General features: G+C 41.2%; 1 protein-coding gene across 3 annotated transcripts in view; it reads right to left on the reverse strand.

The window, feature by feature from the left end:
- Window positions 1–15,026, reverse strand: part of NEXMIF (neurite extension and migration factor) — a 236,603-nt gene extending 221,577 nt beyond the window's left edge. The window contains exon 1 of one of the 3 annotated variants that reach the window (XM_030576019.1): window positions 15,002–15,026. The gene's annotated coding sequence lies outside the window, so the exon portion shown is untranslated. Of the gene's footprint in view, window positions 1–14,563; window positions 14,636–15,001 lie in introns of those variants that run through there. The other 2 variants (XM_030576017.1, XM_030576015.1) reach the window with 2 other exon arrangements.
- Window positions 15,027–20,749: the final 5,723 nt, after the last annotated feature.

Raw genomic sequence — 20,749 nt, forward strand, 5'->3', positions numbered from 1 at the left:
GTTTTACAAATGGGGTCACGAGGGCAGAGGAATTATGATACTTGCCTAAAGCCACAGAAGTCAATGAAAGAGCTAGGATTGGAATTCGGGGATTTCTGGCTCCTATGCTCAGACCACTGAGTGATGTCTCTAAATATTAGATTTATACCGCCTTCCACAGCCCTCGTCAGTTTATCCTTACCCCACCTGTCCAATATACTAGCACAATGCCAACTCCAGCCTTTGCTCCACCAATGGCCCCAGCCTCGTTCACCTACTTCTCCAGCAAACGATTACCACTTTCTCACTTGCCGCCACTCACAGGTGGGAAAAGTTCCCAGTGAGAATCCATAAGCCACCACCACCTTGCCCACCTCAAAACTCACCTCTTCTGTAATGCATACTGGAAACTGTAATCTGATAACAGCTAGGCAGGTGGAGAGCTGTGATCACTGCTACCGATAGCTAAGAACTGTGTACTTCCTATTACATTATTCATTAATCTGTCTCTCCCACTCAGCCTGCTTATCCACCTGTTATGTCCTGTGTTTTGGACTATAAGCTCTTTTCTATTCTATATGGGTTCTTATATTGTGCACTCATCGCTGGAGTATCTGAGTGACTTCCAGTAGTGTATTAAGTAATGAGACTAATATCTGTGACACGTTAATTCTCTCATCCTCTCCCTGGGGGAGAAGTGTGTGCAATGGCATGTTTTGTCTTGGATTTTTATATAATCACAGACCTAGAAGGGACCTCGAGAAGTCATCTAGTCCAGTCCCCTGCATTCATGGCAGGACTAAGTATTACCTAGACCATCCCTGGCAGGTGTTTGCTTAACTGTGTTTTGCTCTTAGAACAGAATGTGGTGAGGTTCATTCCACAGTTTTAGGCTAGCCCAGAAGAAAACTCTTGTCTCCTGCACAAACTAGCTTTACCTAGCTTTAAAAAGTTCCACTATTCCAGAGGAGCAAAGTTGTTGACCCCAGTCTTCAGCATGGAGCTTTGGTTGATCTTTTAGATTCCCTGGGCATAGGCTACTGAATGCCTTGAAGATAAGGACAGAGACCTTGAACTTGATTCAATGTTCTATGATAAGCTAGTGTAGGGAGCAGAGAACAGGTCTGATGTGCTCAGAGTAGACTGTATTCTTGAAGAGATGCATTGCAACATTCGGTACCAGATGGAGTTTTTTAACTGCTGAGGTCTTCATTCAGGTATATCGCATTGCTGCAGTCCATAGGAGAGGTGACAAAGGCATGGATAACTGAAGCCAGGTCTTTATTCAACAGGATGAATAATGGAGATAGTAGGAAACATTATTTTTTGGATGCTGCTAAATGAGAGCTTAGCGTCTGAAAGGAATCCAGGAGCACTCTCAAGTTATGGACTGAATTGACCAATTGTGATTGTGTACCTTCAAACAAAGGAGACTGCACCATGGCTTAAAATGCTTCAGAATGTTTCCCTCTACCCCACAGCATAACATCCATCTCACCTGAGTTCAGCTTCAACCTTAGAGGCAGAGACTGGTATTCGTAATATGCCTACCACAATGGGGTTCAACCTAGTTGTAGTCTTTAGGTGCTACTGCAATATAAAAGTTAAATGAATAATAAAACAACATTTAAACAAAAGGAGCAAAAACCTGGCCATGAAACTCAAACTAAGAGTTCAGTCAATTTCTAACAATAGTCAATCAAATCTACAGTTATTGTGTTACATCCATCCTTAATGTAACTCCATTGAAGTAAGTGATGCCACACAGGAATGAATTTGGCCCATCACTTGTATTTGGCCAAACATTTGGCTATATACATATAATACATATGTATAATACACATTAAAAACTGAAATATAACACAGATAGTAAATAGATTTGTCAGAAGTGTTACCAGCCCTAATCAGCTGATTATATTAGGAATAATAGGAATAATGCTATTAAAATGGATGAGATCACCCACCAACTACAATCACAATCTTCCCATGTCCAAAAGCCAAGATCCTCTTCAATTAATTGTTTAAAAAAACTGTAATTGTTAAATTTAATTTTCAGCTAGCAAGGTTCCCCTCTCCCTTTAATACATTCCATTCACATGTATTCCCTATAGTACCTGACTGACTCAGCAATCTTCTCTCCCTTCCACATGTACCCAGATATTAGATTTAACACCTAATCCCATCATATAGCTCCTTAGGAGAACCCTGTTAGGCAACTGCCATTTATATGAGTTCTGAATAGATTGTTCCTCTGCTCTACCTTGCACCAAACCATGCCTTGCTCATACATGTAGTATAGTCCCATTGAAGTCAGTGGAACTATTTATGAGGATAAGGCCAGCAGAGTTTGGCCCATAATCAGACACCTCAGGCAAGACGTGGGCACTCCGGCTTCACATATATAAATTTATTTCATCATACAACACTGAACTGTTTTAGATAGATTTAGATAAGAGAGAACCGTTTCCCCACATTTGTAGAGCAGTTGCAGCTGTTAAAGAGACTGTGAACTTTCCTTTAACACACATTTAAACTGATACAACTTTAATTAAAAAAGTAATTTTGAAAATTGTTTGTGCAGTGTGCAAGGTGGTGTTCAGACAGCATCTCTGATCCCTGGAGTTCTGCAGCCTTGAGTTTAATAAACTGAATTTTCAAAAAGTAAACACAGCTTCACATCAGCATGAACCCTCCATTTTAGACAAGTATTTTTCAGCTATTTCTTTTTATCCAGGAGATGGAATTTTTGCTCCACCCCATCCACTTCACACTGTGCTGCAGTTCACTACTTACTGGGGAACTAGGCATAAGGTTACAACAGAAAAAGTATTTACTCAGAGTCTTTTTAAGACTCTGCGTAAAAGACTGTCAAACTGTAGCTTCATCTAGCTACCAAAACAGAAGCCTTGCCTTTATCACAATGATACAAGTAGCCAGTTAGGGTGCCCTGTACCACACACAAGATCATAAAGTTGACACCTTGACCCAGTCCAAACCCTGGTTATATAATAGAAAGTCCATTGGGATCCTAATGTCTACCCATCCCTCCCATACCCCCCCTTGGCAGCTGCACAGTCTGCAGGTGCTTCTATCCAGCCTGCTAGTCCTGCTATAAATTAAAAGTTCACATTGCTTCATTTCTTGTTTTCAGGCGCGATAATTTGGCTAGGGAAAACAAAGGCAGTTTGCTCCAGGTAGAAGCTAGGCAAAAATAATTCCTGCTCAAAGGAGGGCTTTTGTTGTTTTTGTCATTGGTTGTTTTGCTCTGTAAGTATTTTTAAATAAATCCTTTCAATTACCTGTAGCGTATCAAGAGTGCAAAAGGATGTCTACTGAATGAAGGTTTATTTTTGCCATCAATTTATCACAAACACTTTAGGATAGGCAGTATACCCAACAAATAGAGTCCAGGACTGGGGCAAATCAGGACTTCTGGGTCCAATTCATGACTGTGCAATTCTGAGTAAATCACGTAACTTTTCTGTGGCTCAGTTCTCTCACTAACAAATTAGGTTGGACTGGGTGGTAAGGCTTACTTAATTTGTGTTTAGAATTTGAAAACCTCCACTGAAAGGTACTGAGCTGGAAATACCAAGTATTTAGTTTTAAAAAAACAAACAAATATACATTTAGCATTTTCACACATTTTAGATTTTTTTAAGCTTATAAACTTTTAACGCTATTGAGAACACCGAAAAGAAGAGGCTTTCTGTTTTCAAGTCTGTTCCGTCTGGCAATGGCAAAACTGCATGTAATTTTGAACCTACAGTGAGTTTTGGTCAATGTTTAAAAGCTGTATTTCTTAAGTCAAATTCACAATAGGTAAGAGGTCCTTTGGAAACATTTATGTACTTTGTTTTTAATGACAGACCTGTGCATGCTTAAAGTTCACTACTGAATATAGGCAATAATTTATCACCCTAATGTAACTTAATTTTCAATATGATTTCAGAATCTGCTATGAAGTTTGCTTTGGTAGAATTTGTCTCACAGGGAATAAAATTAAAGAAATGGTTGACTTCATTCTGTATATGTCAAGAATTCCAAGTTATGGGGGGAGTTGTTTTTGTTTTGTAAACTCCCTTCATTTTACAGACTACACTGGGTTTACACTGCGATCTGTACCAACTCTACTCACATATTGTCAGCCCATTATCATGTGATGCATAGAATTGTGCAAGAAGAAAAATATGCTGAAATGTTTATGAATGAGTGGTAACAGAGTTATCTTCTAGAGGGATACACAACACAACTATCCTAGGATCTGAAGGAGAGTATTCCTCTGGTTCCAGTACCCTCCAAATGTTTTAAGCAGTACACAGTCTTCTAGCTATAAGACTTCTCTAGTCTTTAATGCTCAAAATTAAGAGATAATAGCCCAGGATGCCATTCTGCCCCTAAACATGGCAAAAGGGTCTTTCAAGTTACTAATGAAGTTCAGATGTACAGCAGTACTTCAGGGACTAATGGGTTACTTAAGTATTGAGAGTTACCACCTCAACTTCTTATTTACTTGTACTTGAGATTTAAGTATGACTTTACCAGTTGCATTCAGCACATGCACAAGCTTAACGCAGTTGAACATACTGCACACATTGCAATATCCCCTTTCGTTTGAATGTCACTGAGTAGAAAGAATATTGGCACGAGAACTCACATGTGGCACACTGCCAGTGGCAGAATTAATTTTGTGGTTTATTACAGGTTGAAATGGGGAAAAGCAACCCAAAGTTTCCATATAAAATTTAAGAATTGCACAATCAGTCAGCATTTGGAATATGATGTGTGCGCTCCACCATGCACAAACTTATTGATCAGTGCACAGATGAAGACTTTCAGTACTGTATTGTACAGTCAGTGCTGAAGTATAACTTATGCAGTATTTCCTTCTCCTGCCCTGTCACCAACACTGAAATTTCTGATGTGCTACCTCCTTCAAACCCCTCCACCTATTCTTTTTCAGTAGTTTCTCCACCCCATTCTTGTGTCTCTCCTCTTCCTATAGTTTCAGAAAATGGATGACAAAAGGTCTTGGGTCCCTATGAAGATAAAAAGCTGATCACAGATTTTTTTGTTCAAAATCTCTAGACTTTTTGTGGCAATGATAACCTCCAAAATCTAAACCGATTGCTATGATTGAAGGTTTAAATCATGGTCTTCCAAAATCTGTCCTGTACTAGCCTTTGAAATTCTGAGCTATCTGTAGCTGAAGAGGGGGAGCTGAAAAATTTACTACAGTAAACAACATCCTGAAAAGACTACGTGGGTCTTTTTGGTTAACAGTAATAAAACATCTGCCAGTCGTTATTGAAAGGAAGACTGGGATACCACAGAGTCTGCTTAATACATCAATCAGAAATCAATTCCACAGACCAATCACCATGTAATGGTCAATATGTCAATCACAAGCTAATGCTTATTTGTAACTCTTCATCACTACTAATAGCAATCTACCTGCCAGAGCTCCTAAAGAGCAAATCTCACATCTCATTCTACTGGCTATTCAGCACTATTTTCTAATCAATCTATAAAGCACGAGTAAGACTGTACACAAGTAGCAAATTTATATAAATGTGACACTGTATAAAATACAATCTCTAAACTGATTGCAGACTTGGACCATGGAACTCGCTGCTATGTTATAGACATCATGGAGCTGAGATGAATTAATCTATCTGATCTAAAAATTTACCCTTTTACTGATCTTTTCAAAACAGATACTTTCTGCAATACAATGGATTATCTAGAAATTCATTTAAACTCAATAAGGCTAGTGTTTTATTATAAACAAAATAGGAAAAGGCCAGGGTTCAAATATAAAAAAAAAGTTAGGCAAGGGATTAATATAAATTAAAGAGATAGAGGCACAATAAATAAGAATCATCTTATTGAAATCTTACTACTAGAGCTCAGTCAAATGACCTGACCAGAGAATAAGACAATTAGGTAGGTAAGATTACTGGGATAGGAGAAGTTATTTTTTCTACAGAGCAGCTCAAAGAAACTCTTTGAACTCCATTTTATGGATGAAGAAGACTAAGATTTTGTTGCAATTAAAAACTCATTGACTTATACAGCAGTTGCAGCTAATGAGTTTTAATGCATTTTGTCATGGCTAGTTGAGCTCTTTTTCCTTTACTTCCGTTAACTTTTAGATGTTTTAGGTTATTAATAATCACATGTTTCAATATTATACATTAACTGTTTTGTTGGAATCACTACTACATTTTTGCCCACATCAGCAGAGTCAACTAGATGTTGCATCTCAACATTATCTAATTATATCTCAAAAATGTACAACACACTACTACACAATGGATTTATTTAAAAAGACAGAAGATCTTGATGTTATACAGGACCACTTTAAAGTAAAAGTATCCAACTGGACACTATGAACTCACTGTACATTGCTCCAACAAAAACAGTGTGGTCAGCAACAATTTTTTTTTAAATATATGTAAACAGAGGGATAAGTGGTCAGGACACCAGAAATACCCCTTCATGTTTAAAAACAATATAAACAAAAAAAAGTTAAGTGTCACAGCATCTTTTAGACTCAAAAAATTCTGACACTGCCCTCTCTAAATCACTAAAGGCATATTAAATACCAATTATAGATATCTGTCCACCCAATAGTCAGGTCTAATTAACTAGATAGCTGTGAATATGATATCAAATACACCCACAATTATTTGTCAAAAAATTCCACCCTTACTCTATTATTTGCTTTGACAAATCTGAGACACTTCTTAAAAATCAAACCCTTAATTTTTACTTGCTCAGCTATCAGAGACAGCCAAGAGGGACTTCTGTTTAATATCTCATTTGTAGGACAGCACCAGTCAGCCATCTGTACTGCACCAAAATGTCAGCATGAGCCTTAAATCTGGATTTAGGACTTTAAGCCATGACCTTGTGGCCTGCAGAAAACCATGCTACCAACTAAGCCACACTGACACTTCATTCCTTTCATCTTTGCTAATTCTCCAAACGTATACCCTTGTTTCAGTGAAGCAGTTAAAGAATTTGTTGTAGTTATTCAACAACTATGAAGATCAGATATCATCCTGACTGGAAAAGTCCCTCCACTCCCCCAAGGCTGCATATGTTTCTGCTTGTTTTAAGCACCAACTGAAATCTAGATCAGTCACAGGGGAAAATGGCAGCTAAAATAGAGATTTGGAAGGAATCTAAGTGACCAGACCAGAAGACCTGGCTAATGCAGCAGATGGGGAAGAACCAGTCTTGATGTGCAAAATTAGTAGTTTCAGTTAAAATGCTAAAAATTAACACATTAAAAAAGAGCTTCAATAGCACTTCTGAAGAAGAAAAAAAAAAGCTTTGGAAGCTTAAGATTTGAAGCCTCACAAGCTTCTTATGAAAAATGCAAGCTTTGAAAAAACTTCTGAAAATTTAATATTTTTACTTTGGGTTCTTCTACTGCCAATTGACTACTGATGCTGTAACTAATAAAAAATAATTAATACCAATAAGTAGGCTTTTCATAAGGCCTCAGCTCCTCTTCCCCATCACAGACTCTAGTTAGTGACTTGTGCATTGTACAGGAAACAAAATCTGTGGACTTTCTAGTCTCTACTCTTGGCTGTTTTGCACTGTGACTTTCATGCGTAAGTGCCTCTGGGAGAAAACTTTGAAGGGTGGGAAAGAGAATTTGGCCTTTTCCAAGTTTGTGCCTCCAAATGCAGCTCTGAATCACTGTATAGCATTACAAACAAGATAATTCTATAATACTGGGGATTTTACAGACCACATTTTCAAAAGAGTTCAAGTCTCATTTAGGCAAATAAATATATAGATTTTCAAAAGAACTCAACATTCAGCAGCTCCCAGTGTTCCGCATGGAAGCTGCTGGGTACTGGATACCTTTGAAAAATATAGTCATTTACAGGGTTGCACAAGGTCAGCCAAACTCTATTGAAAATCTCTCTAAATGTCTGCAGCTCTTGCATGAGAAGCACAGACCACCTTTTCTCTGTACATTTACAGCACTCCAGAAATAATTGCACCATGATGGTAAAACCCCCATATGTACAGAACTTCTAAAGGAGTAGGGTTGCCAAACCTCCAGGATCGTCCTGGGGTCTACAGGAATTAAAGATGATGTCATGTGATAAAGCCTCCAGGAATACTTCCAACCCAAATTGGGAACCCTATAAAGGAGAGAAAGACTGGAAATGTCTCCAAATACTAATCATATTTCCAAAAACCCCATTGCTCCCCTCCTGCACTAGGAACTATAGAATAATTTCAGAGCTTAACCATAAAAAACCTCACAAAACAGTAAATAATACTTGCATAAAATTAAACAGTAACTCCACCACTAAGGAAAATCCCACATGGGATCAAGGAAACATGAAAATGTTCTGTACAGAAAGGGTAACAATGTTTGTTATTATAGATAGGGCTGAACCAGAACACCAGATACATAACCTCACCATTCTGCCAATTTTAGGGAAGTCCAGATCCTTCTATGAACTAACCTTAGCAATTCAGACCACAGTGTAAGGAGCCAAAGTGGAAACCAAACTCTTCCACCTTCTGAGGAAGTTCACATCTGAAGTTGAGCTTCACTTAAAGATGATAATACCACTGTACAAGGCACTAGTGAGACCTCATCTGGGATACGGTGTGCAGTTCTGGTCTCCCGTGTTTAAAAAAGATTAATTCAAACTTGAACAGGTATAGAGAAGGGCTACTAGGATGACTAGAGAATGGAAAACCTGCCTTATGAGAGGAAACTTACAGAGCATGGCTCGTTGAGGCTAACAAAATAAAGGCTGTGGGGAGATACAACTGTCCTCTATAAATACATCAGAGGGATAAACAACAGGGAGGGAGAGGAGTTATTTAATTTAGGGACAATTCTGGTACAAGAACAGATGGATATAGACAGGCCATCAACAAGTTTAGGCTTGAAATTTGGCAAAGGTTTCTAACCATCAGAGGAGCGAAGTTCTGGAACAGCCTTCCAAGGGGAGCAGTGGGGGCAAAAAACCTAATTTGTTTCAAGACTGAGCTTGGTAAATTTGTGGAGGAGATGGCACGATGAGGTTGCCTACAATGGCATATGGCCCAACCATGACTGCTATTAGCAAACATCTTCAACAGTCAGAGTTGGGACACTAGATGGAGCAGCCTGAGTTATTTCAGAGAATTCTTTTCCAGGTGGTCTTGCTGGTAGATCTCGCCCACATGCTCATGATCATCTTTGGAGTCAGGAGGGAATTTTCCCCCCACGTCAGATTAACAGAGACTGGGGAATTTTTTGCTTTCCTCTGAAGTCTGGGATATGGGTCACTTGCTGCTTTGAACTAGAATAAATGGTAGATTTTCTGTAACTTAAGTCTTTAAATCAAGATTTGAGGACTTCAGTAACAAAACAAGAGCTAAAGGTATAAACCCCCAGGCTTCAGGGCATAAGCCAACTTCTAACTATTTAGGGTTAGAAGGAAACTTTCTCTGAGGGCAGGTTACCCTGTAAATGCCTACTGCACATTTATTGCACCTTCCTATGAGGAAGCTGGTTCTAGCGACTCTCAGTGACAGGATAATGGACTGAACAGATGGACCACAGGCATGGTATGGCAATTGGTTATATTTCTATATCATTCAAACAGCTGCAGCAAAATCACAATATAGAAACAGAACAATTTTTCATATACCTAGAAATAAGCAATTTTACAACCATTCAGATCTCTATAATCTAATGTAAAAGACATACAGAAACACCTTCAATATGCAAAAGCAGGCCTAAAGATTAAATTAAAAGTTTTAACATGAAAGATATCCTCCGACACATATGCTGAATGAAGACATTGCTACAGAAATATTAGAGACACTGTTCTGGCCCTTGCTAGCTGTCACTCAGGAGACATCAATTTGCAACAGTCACACAAATGCAGTCTTACCTAGACTGTATTATTCCCCTGGAATTGCTAACAAAATATAGCTAGCACTACTATCTAACTGTCCAAAATGTTATTCACCAACGACAACTCTATTTTGTTGTTTGTGGGAATGCCCCATTATCTATAATTTATGGGTGCAGGTTCAAAACTGTTTTATAGAAATGATGGGTACTTCAATAACTTTCATGCCAACTGTATGTTTGTTAGGTATCAGCAAAACTAGTAAAGTCACTAGGTGTGAAATTGACGTTATCAACACATTTACACTGATAGCAAAACAGTTTGCCCTAAGTTTATGGATATCTTATGCAAAATCCATGTATGACATCTGGAAACCAGAACTAATTAATTACCTTAAACTTGTTAAGCTTAGCCACTCGCTACAGGACAACACAACACATTATTTAATATTGTATTGCAGCAGCATCTAGCAGCCATAAGATGAAGACCCCGTTGTGCAAGGCACACAGTACATATAATAAATAAGACAAGCTCCTACCCCAAACAGCTTGCAATCTTAGTATATGATGAGATAATAGCAAGAATGATGGGAGTGGGAGATCTGACAAGGTATCAGTGAAACACAGTTCACTTGGTTTTATGCAGTATGGCTCATTTATTCACTATTGGATAGTTCCGCGAAATCAAGAATCTCCACCATCTGACTATATGCATGAGTACTGATTGTAAAACCAATCCCAAACTGGGATAACCTACTCCAGATATACAACAGACTAAATATACACTCTTCTCCAGTTGAGTGTATAAAACCTTATAATAAATTAACTATTTCAGAGTTATTAACCCTTAGTCCTGATTCTTAATATATTCTGTTAATCCCTGAAAACGGTCATCACTAAGCAGCACTGGAAATTTTGTTTTTCCACACAGACTATCTACTTACCTTGGGGTTTTAAACTTCAGCCCACTACTACAGTATCTGAGTACACCCACTTAAACAGGTTTGGAATACCAAGGTATTAGCTGACTTCATGGGATCCCTGGCTCTTCTCCCTTTTTGGGATAGTTCTTTTTGATGGGTGGGGAAGTAAGAGATTGGCTATTCTTTTCTAGTTTGGGTTTTTGTATTTGGTTGTAGGGGACTACTGGCGGGAGTGTTGGTGTTGTGAATGTCATTTTCACAAAGGCTTTCTCAGAGCAGAAGGTTTTTCAGCATTTCCTAAAAATGGTTGGATTCTGGATCTGTCTAATCTCGTCTGGAAAGTCATTCCATAGGCTGATCCCCTGAACTGAGAATTCTTTGTCCCCATTCTTGAGTGCTTCATCCTCGGCTTTGCATGCGTGCAACACATACTCACTCTTCTATTTTCTTTCCAGACATATTTTGGATGGATAAAAACAAAGATTATACACACACAGAGATGTCCGTGTGTGGTTCATACACAAATATCCATCAGAAGTCATCATCTCAGGAAGTAATGTCTGCCTTACATTTCACATATATACTTTACTACTACCTGCTCTGCACCGGCTTGAAAAGTTCATGTCTATCCGTCAAGATCTTTTTCAGTGAAAAGACACCTCCCAATCCAGAACAATACCCACATGCATCTGACGAAGTGGATATTCACCCACGAAAGCTTATGCTCCAATACGTCTGTTAGTCTATAAAGTGCCACAGGACTCTGTCGCTGTTTACAGATCCAGACTAACACGGCTACTCCTCTGATACTTTACAATTAGGAAGGTTAGCTAAGCCACTGTTATAAGCAACTTGGTAAGGTACAGAGATGGAAGCTTCTTAGGTTGCGGGGGAAAACGTATGGTGAAGCTGGTTGGTCTGTTCCCCTTTTTTGTCTTCCTTTTATATTTCTGTTGCGTGTAGAAACACTTGAATTGGCACTCTTTATTTTCAGCCTGATACACAAGTTGAAAGATATTGTACTGCTGTGTAGGCCAACTAAGGTCTGCCATTCTTCCTTAGTTAGCACTTTGGGAGAAATAATTATTCACAAAAACTGCCATCATGAATGGAGAAACCAAAATCAATGTAGCTGTGTATGGACCATTGCCACTGCAAAGCAAATAATCAAGACATGGATCACCGAGAATTAAATCACTGGGAATCCTTAAGCACATCTTCGTGTATTCTTAATATTCATCTTATCACTTGCTGATCTCTCCTCCCCCCACTTCGAAACAAACATACATACATCTTCAAGACCTCCCTTTTATCAGGAGTTTGGGCATAAGATTCATATAAACAGTAGGAGAGATCTTAAATGCAGTACTACGTTTATTGCCTTTTTTTTTTTTTAAATAAAGCATTGGTGCATAGCAGATTTATTCATTGAACAGGTTGATTTAGTTAACAGACTTGACATACGTCAAACCCCACCATGTGCTTACATAATTGTTATCCATTTAACAGGTCTGTTCTTTTGTCAAATATTTGTTTAAAAAGTGGTTCACTGAAGATTGCTGCCTTGTGCACAGTTCACGTATTTTAACAAATGTATTCTTGTATTAGGTATCAGCTGAAGTAACTTAATTGCATCCTCCCTGCTTGAGTGCTGTCATACCCCCCCACACACACTATACCTAAACAAAACACACACAAAAAAGTGTGTGTGTGTGTGTGTGTGTGTGTGCGGGTGCATTTACACACACACACTTTCTAGCAGAGATATTTTGCTGCTGGCACAGTGGTTACTGCATTACCATACTGTTCCACTGATAACAGCAGGTACCTAAAAACACAGCGAACACAAATCTGAATACCAGGATGTCGATGGCTGTGAATAGATTGCAAGCAAGCAGACCAGAGAGGCCAGGAAGGGGCAAAAAGGATGAAGAGACCACCAAGTACAGATCGGGGAAGGCTCAGAACAGATCCAAGGCCAAAGAATTTTTTTTTTTTTTTTTTTTTTTAGGATTGCCCTCTCACACTTACACGTCTTTCCTCTTCATCGCCCCGATACACACACACACAAAATTCTTTCACCTGGTGAATGTGTACACTACATATTTTCAGCAAGGGGTAAAATACTGGATAACATTTTAGAGACAACATGTATAGCCTTTGCTTTAGTCACTAGTCCATTAGAACTGGTTTGGGTTACTATATTGCAAACATGCCATTTTGAAATTGCACAATTAATTCTGAACATCATGGTTTAATTTTTTTTAAATCAGATATTAAAACAGACACGTCATATAGTACACTTAATAAGCAAAATACATTACTGTTGTCATTCTTGCACAAATGCACATGCACTTCAGAACTGAAGACACTGAAATAAAAATATATGAGCCCAATTTTCAATTGCTCACTAGACAGATGGTTAATTATATTCACAGCCGCATTTTTCACTGGGATAGAGTTTCAGACAATGAGCTAGTTTTATTTGATTAGCCAGTTTTCTAGTTTAATATGTGAAATGACAGTTACTTTAGTGCTTTTTTGTTCCTTGCTAAAAATAAGGTTTCTGTGTAAATTCTTCCACCATTCAAAACATCATTGCTGTAAATAAAAACCTGGTCTTATGTTAACCAGTGTGTAAGTAGTGTAAGGAAGACACAGAGAAATACAAATGGCCTACAGTAGTTCGGATGATACTGATTTGTTAGAACCTTTTTCCTCCTACTATGGAATATTTTAGTTCCCACCAGATTCTCATCAGTGTTGAAATGTGTGAAAATAAAGCAGCTTACATCCAATCTTTTTCAGAGTGCTTTAATACCATATTTTTACCAAAATGTAGTTTACCAGAGATTCAGAGACAAATTAAATACTAGAATACCCATAGCGAATATATTTGCTAAACAGTTCTCGCCAACACAACAGGAAATGTACTAAACAACAATAATAGTTGCCCAAAGACAGAAAGACTTACAACTAGTAGACTACAGTGTAATATTTTAAATAAAAACTTCTAGAAGTATTCAAAAATTCAAAGGACACATTTTGGGCTGACAAAAAAAACAAGTCTAATTTCATTCCTAAACTAGTAGATTCCACAGCAGAAAATCTATTCATTTGTGATATTCACACACTTTCGGTGACCCCCAAGCCTTTGACAATTTCATCCAAGTCTCTCTCTTCTTTCCCCTCAGAACAAGTATTAAAGCAACTAATTAATTACTGTAAGCCTTTATCCTAAATTCCACTTTCAATATTTTAAGAAAAGAGATGTAAGTCAGGACCAAAAGAAAGGAGACTAAATATTTTCCTCTCTGGAAAATTCACCCTGGATCGATTGGAATGGGGAGGGTTAAACTTAACTCATGCCCCGCCACCCCCCAAGTCGCCTTGAAACCTTCTCCGCTTTCCCCCCTGCTCACTAGACACACAGCAAAGGTTAGAGGAATTTGATTGACACAATTTATGTTTCCCTCCTGGCAAACGAAGGCAACAAGACAGACCTTTTCTCAAACATGCAATTTCTAATCATCATCACCATCATCATCACCACCACACACACACATACACACACACCCTATCGGAGCCGTGCAAGCAGCCGGCTGGGGGCTGCGTGTGCCTGCGCGGCTTCTCCCCAAAGAGGAAAAGGCCTTTCCAGGCTGGCAGGACTGAGTGGGGGCTCCCGGAGAGCCCTGGATGGGCACCCCCCGCCGCCCCCGAAGGGAAACTCCAGCAAGCGAAGCCCGCACGGCTGCTGGGCGCAGAGACTTACCTTGGCAGCGAGCCCGCCAGGGGGGCCGGGGAGCGTGGGGCCGGCTGGCTGGCTGGGGGCCACCCCCCTTGCCTCCAGCAGGCAAGGCTGGGGATTGCGGCGGCGGCTGCTGCAGTCACCGCCGCTCCATGAGCCCGGCTCTCCCGTGCGTGCAGGTGGACGCGCCTGCCTCCCTCCTCCGGGGGCTGATGGAGCCGGCGCGGCTCACGGCAGCCCCCATGGCCCCGCAGCCATGCCGGGGACCCTGGCCGCCGAGCCCCCCCGCCCGCTCCCGCTCGCAGTCACCCGGCGCTTGCCGGCTGCCCCCTGCTTTGCTGCGGGGGGGGCGGGTGGCTCCCTCCTCCCCTCCGCCTCCTCCTCCTCCGCCGCGGCTGTTTCTTCCTCTCCTCCTCCTCCGCCCCCACCCAGGTTGCTTTTTCCCATTCAGAAGGTGCCTACAGCGCTGCTGTCGCCGCTGCCATTGTTTCCTCTGCCACTGGACCGACTCTCTCCCCCTCCTCCTCCTCCTCCTCCCTCCCACCACCACCTTGCTTTCCCCGGGAGCGCGCAACGCGCGGCCACCTGTCATAAAGGGCGCGCACCCCCGACGCTGCTGAGCGCGCCCGAGCGCTGGTGCACGGCAGCGGAGCCGGAGGGAGCGCGCGCGCGCGCCTTGCGAGGCTACCCAGTCTGGGTGCGTGAGCAGTGAGTGTGCAGCAGGACTGTCCCCTGGGGCAGCGAGCGGGGAGGGCGCGTAGAACCCAGTGACTCACACCCAGAGTGGGGGGGAGCCGTGGATCTCAGCCCCCGTGGGAACGATGGAGGGGAGGCTTGGCCGTGCATGGGAGGATGAAGGCATCATGTCCCACATGCCGTGGGATTTTCCCTTGCTGCCCTCTCCAAAGCCCCTGCGTACTGGACAGGGTGTGCCATTGCCGCAGGGCGGGAGGGTGCGGGACCTTGCCCCAGAAGGCTCCCCCTGCCCTGTTCCATAAGGGGAGCTACCATACTTTGAGAAGGGCGGGCCTCCTCCGGGAAGGGGCAGGACAGAGCAGCAGCACTGGGGCCCTCACATCCCTTCTGAGAAGTGTGGCCACCTGAGGGGCTAGAGAAAGGCGCAAGGCAGGCAGGTGGAGGGCAAAGCTTCCTCCTCTCAATGGGACGTGGTGCCAATTTGAATCACCCTCCACCTGGCCCATCTAGAGTTCTCTCACTCCTAGGTCAAAGCCCCTCAGTCCTCCCCTGCAGCACCCTTTGTTATACCACCTCTAGGGCCTTATATGCTCTGTGACTGTACCCTAAAAGGCTAAGGGCAGCTGCTACTCCAGTTTTGGCCTTAGGGTGACCAGATAGGAAGTGTGAAAAATCGGGACGGGGTAGGGGGTAATAGGTGCCTATATAAGCATAAGCCCCAAATATCAGGACTGTCCCTATAAAATCAGGACATCCGGTCACCCTATCTGGGCTTCTCATTCTGACGTGTAGTATCCTATTCCATGCCTGAGCTCTCACACTGCTTTACCAATATACCTCACCTTCAACCTCCGCTCCAATTCCCACCCGCCTTTCTGCCTATTCCATTTCTGTCCCTGATATAGGTCTGTCAATGCATCTCTCAATCCTAATTTGCCACTCTCTCTCCTATTCCAGCCCTGGATTCTCACCCACAGCTCTTCCAGCACACCTGAACCCTGCTTTGAACACCCCTATTGTTTTTCCAGTTACAGTGTTCCCCAATGACCCAAGACTGCTACAGGTGTAAAGTTATGCCAGATTGCAGGGGTACTTGGTGAAAGAGAAAAGGACAAGAGAAAACTGATATAAGTGCATTATTGCATCTCAGTATTTTTGATGCAAAACTGGAAGATTCAGGAATCAAGATTAGCTACATGACATCACAATAAGAAGGAATTTTTTAAAGAAAATCCTGTGATTGTAAGAATGTGGCTTTTAGGCAAAATAAAATTCCATCCTGAATTTTCAAATGGAGAAGTGAAAGATGCCAACAGAGCAAAAAGCAAAGTGTTTGTTTGCAAATATGAACACTGTATGTGTTCTGTACCTTTGTTTTGCTGTGTTGCAGATGATCAGTTCTGGCATCACACTTGGTTGAGGAAAAGGTGCAGACCTTGAGAGTGAAGTCTTATTTATCAGCACAAAGGCTTCTTAATGGCCCCACGAGCCTGCCTCAACTCTGGCCTAGCAGGACCCCCTTTAGGGATGGGAAAGCCTTTCATTCTCCATGAATTGACCTCAATGCTGAGGTTGGCAAAGGAGTCCACTATCATGATGGTTTTTGTGATATGGACACCTGTTCACTGGGGTAGGGTGAGGGATTTTAGCTCAGTGGTATGATCCACATACCTGCACTGATCTGAAGCAGTATAAGAACTCTGGAGCCAGAACCTAAGAAAGAGACCTATTACATCTATCAGTGTTCCTACAGCAAGGCCCCTAACTTCTGTTGTTGTTAAAGATACAGAGAAGCCTACCGGAATTGACTTAGCCCCGTCCTTCACGTATTGCAACATCTTGATTCAGTAGAGTTATTGATAATGTCAGCCTCATATTGCATGTGATCTATGCAGAGTATCATTGCATATGGAAAGAAAGGAATCCAGAAAAAATGCATAAAGAGGGTAAATCAACACACACACACACACACTCTGCAGTAACCACAGCGGTAGGTCTTCCAGTAAGATAATTTGGATAAAAAGGGTTCTGGAAATGAAAATCCATTAGTCTACCTGCCAAAATCAGGAGGGACAACATGTTCATGAAGATAGATTTGAAACTAAATTAGGGACCTCTTGAAACGCAGGAACAGCAAATTGATGATATAATTATTATAGTACTTCTTGAAAGGGGTGGGAAGATGGAGAGAGAAAATCACTCACTTCAAAAATGAAAGACAAGCATTATATAAAAATAGATAGGGAGGTCAATATTTCGTTTGTACAAGTCAACTTTTATTCTGCAGTAGTTCTTTTGCAGGAGGAATTACATGACACATTGTCAGGTAAAAACAACGAGGAGTCCTTGTGGCACCTTAGAGACTAACAAATTTACTGAAACCTGTCAGGTAGTTTGCATTGAACATTGAAGCACTGCAAACATTTATATGTGGACACAGAGTGTTATCCATTAAGAATAGAAGTGTTATGTTGTTTTTTTAATTATCCAATTATTAATGCACAAAAACATCTAAAATATGATATTTTACCTTCACAAATTCATTAAAATTAAGAGGCTGCTTTATTTTTCAGTATTGTTTATCACTATTTATACCTTACCCTATACCTCACTTTGTCACTAGGGGACAGAGTTCTAAACAGGTGCTATCCAGCATGAGTAAGGTTATTCTGCAAGTAGTCTCATTGACTTCAGTGGGACCCTCTGTGGAGTAAGGCTCAACTCAGGAGGAGTAAGGGTATGGATTCTCAACCAGGGGAGGTCACAGACCAGTGTTTTTGGGAGGTCATGACCACCCTGCTCCTTTTCATATTGCAAAATGAAAGCGATGTCACAGTATGGAAAAAGCTGAGAACCATTGAGAATCAGAACGTGGCCCTATATGTTTAGTTAATTTAAAATAGATGCATCTGTTTTCACAGGACCATGTAAATAGCTTCAGCACTATTACCACTGAGAGTATGTGGCACAGACAGGCATCTGCAGCATTGATAGAGTCATACACACAGCGTATCCTGTAACTAATGCACTGGGAACTGAAGCATAGATTACTACTACAACTTCTGACCCACTGGGAAGTTTTAATAGGTAGAAAATAGGGCTGGAAATAAGCATTATAAATGTAATTAATAAAATATTAAGCTATTCTCCAGGTTTAATTAAATCTTTTATTACATTTGAAAGTATGTTATTACCAACCCGTTCCTTACTTACAGAAGATTCTCAGTTTCCTTATTTCTACTTCTAGTTTTCACAAGATTCTACTGCCATCTTTCCACAATGGACAATGCAATATATTAAATCCAAACAAAAGAACATTATGGTTGTGTTTTTAAAACACAAATGTCAGGCCACTCAAAACTGTGGTTCTCATGGCATTTGCAGCTGGGGCCCCTGGTGTAGCTGTAGAATAAAGAAAGCAATACTACTTAGCCCTTTGTGTAGTGCTCTGTCATCATAACACTTTACGAATCAACACCTTCAACACTTCTATAATGTAGGCCATTTTCATGATAATTTTGTACTCGTTTCTGGAAGCATTGAGGATATGCTAGTTGTTGTACATCCATAAATGACTCTGTCCCTACCACAACAAGCTCACGCTCTAAAAATGTTATGTCCATTTGTAGAAATGGAGCAGGGCTGGCGCTTCCATTTAGGCGACCTAGGCAGTTGCCTAGGGCACCAGGATTTGAGAGGGCGGCATTTTGCCGCCCTTGGCAGCAATTCGGCGGTGCGGGGTCCTTCCGCGCTCTGGGTCGGCAGCGGCAATTCTGCGGCCGGTCCTTCGCTCACTCCGGGACCCGAAGACCGGGAGCGCGGAAGGACCTCCCCCACCGCAGAATTGCCAGGAGCGCGCAAGGACCCCCACCTAGGGCGCCAAAAACCCTGGCGCCGCTCTTGAAATGGAGGCAGAGGTGTTAAGTGATTTGACCAAGGCCACAGAGGAAGTCATGATCGGAGCTAGGAATAGGAGCACAGGAAGTCCTAGCTCCCACTCCTGTGCTCAGTTATGCTTCTCTTGAGTATTATTACTGTGCACCAGGATCAAGATACAGTTGCTGTGGGAATCATAACTTCTAGTCCTCTAGATTTTGCACATTTGAAATCTCACCCATAAATTTGTTATTTTCTCTCCATTTAATTTCATTGATAGAAAGAGTTAAAGAAATAGAAATCTGAGTAATAACTCAGGAGCACTGCAGAGTCACAAGAGAAAAAGTGACAGTGCCTCTGGTAGTGCTCAGTTAAATATGTTTGAAGTTGTTCATTAGATCTCTCATTCATTTAAAAAATGTGTTCTGGGGGGTGTTCACCCTCTATCATTCCCTCCCCTGCATAACTCCTTCATTTCCCTCCCCAGCGCGGTCACATACATGCCGCTACCTTCAAAGTGGCGTTGGAAAGAGACAAGCAAATCTGGCAGCTTCTCTGCTAGGTCATTCTGCCAGCAATTTCATATGCGCTGTAAAGGCACATTGAATGCTGGGGTGGTGCACCTCACCAAGCATGGAACATTTGCAAACAGCAACACTGGGTAACCAATATCAAATTTGGCAGTTATTGGACAACTTCTGTTGCCTTCAAGAATGAGAGAGAGAGATGATGTTATGCAGGGGAAGGCAGGTACCATGGTGATTAACAGAGTATAACCAACTAGATGAGGTTAGAGGCATTGGAAGAGCTTTCTTGCAGATGAAGAGCTATGTTCCATTAAATAAACATTCTGCCTGGATCCAGTTTAGAAAATGATGACTCAGGTATTATTTAAGTATTCAGGTGTTTACCAAGAACACAAATACATGGCTCAGTGATTATCCTCAGGCTGTGGATTCAGTGTAGCATCTTGGGTTTCACTCATCCACAAGCTAATAATTTAAGATACTTCATTTACAATGTTACTGTAGTATTAGCAAATCGGCAGCATCTAATTCCACACAGCAGTCTGAGCAATCTTAAAAATTAACAATCTGTGGACGGTGCTCTTTTATGTACTGCCATAAACAGATGTAAAAAGTGCAGAGTTTTGCTGGAAGCGCAGCTACATGCCGTAGCTGGATATTAATTTTCCAGTCTGTCACATAAGAGATTTAGGTGTGAGAGCAGGATTCTGAGAACACTCTTCTTGGCAGGAAGAGACCAACAAAACTCAGAGCTAGGGAAGGTGTCAGTGCCATTCACTACTTCACTCTGCCCTCTTATACACACTCACTGGTCTCCTGACCTTGCCAGTACCACGTAGCTGCAACATACATTGTAGCCAGTAGCTACAAATGAGACTTTTACATCTGTCTTTGAATAGTTAACAATACCATACAATTTAAAAATAAGTAATGTCCCTACTCGCGCTGATTGAAATGTATGATATGAAGGAATTAAGCCCCTTAACTTCTATGCTCACTCAAAAAGGCAGTGAGGTCGATAGTAGAATCAATTTACCTTTCAAGAATTCTCCCAAAGTTGCTCTTCTAAATTGTATAGATGATTGAAATTCCCCAAAAGTCCAACTTCCCC

This window comes from Gopherus evgoodei, chromosome 9, assembly GCF_007399415.2.
Source record: "Gopherus evgoodei ecotype Sinaloan lineage chromosome 9, rGopEvg1_v1.p, whole genome shotgun sequence".
NCBI lineage: Eukaryota > Metazoa > Chordata > Testudines > Testudinidae > Gopherus > Gopherus evgoodei.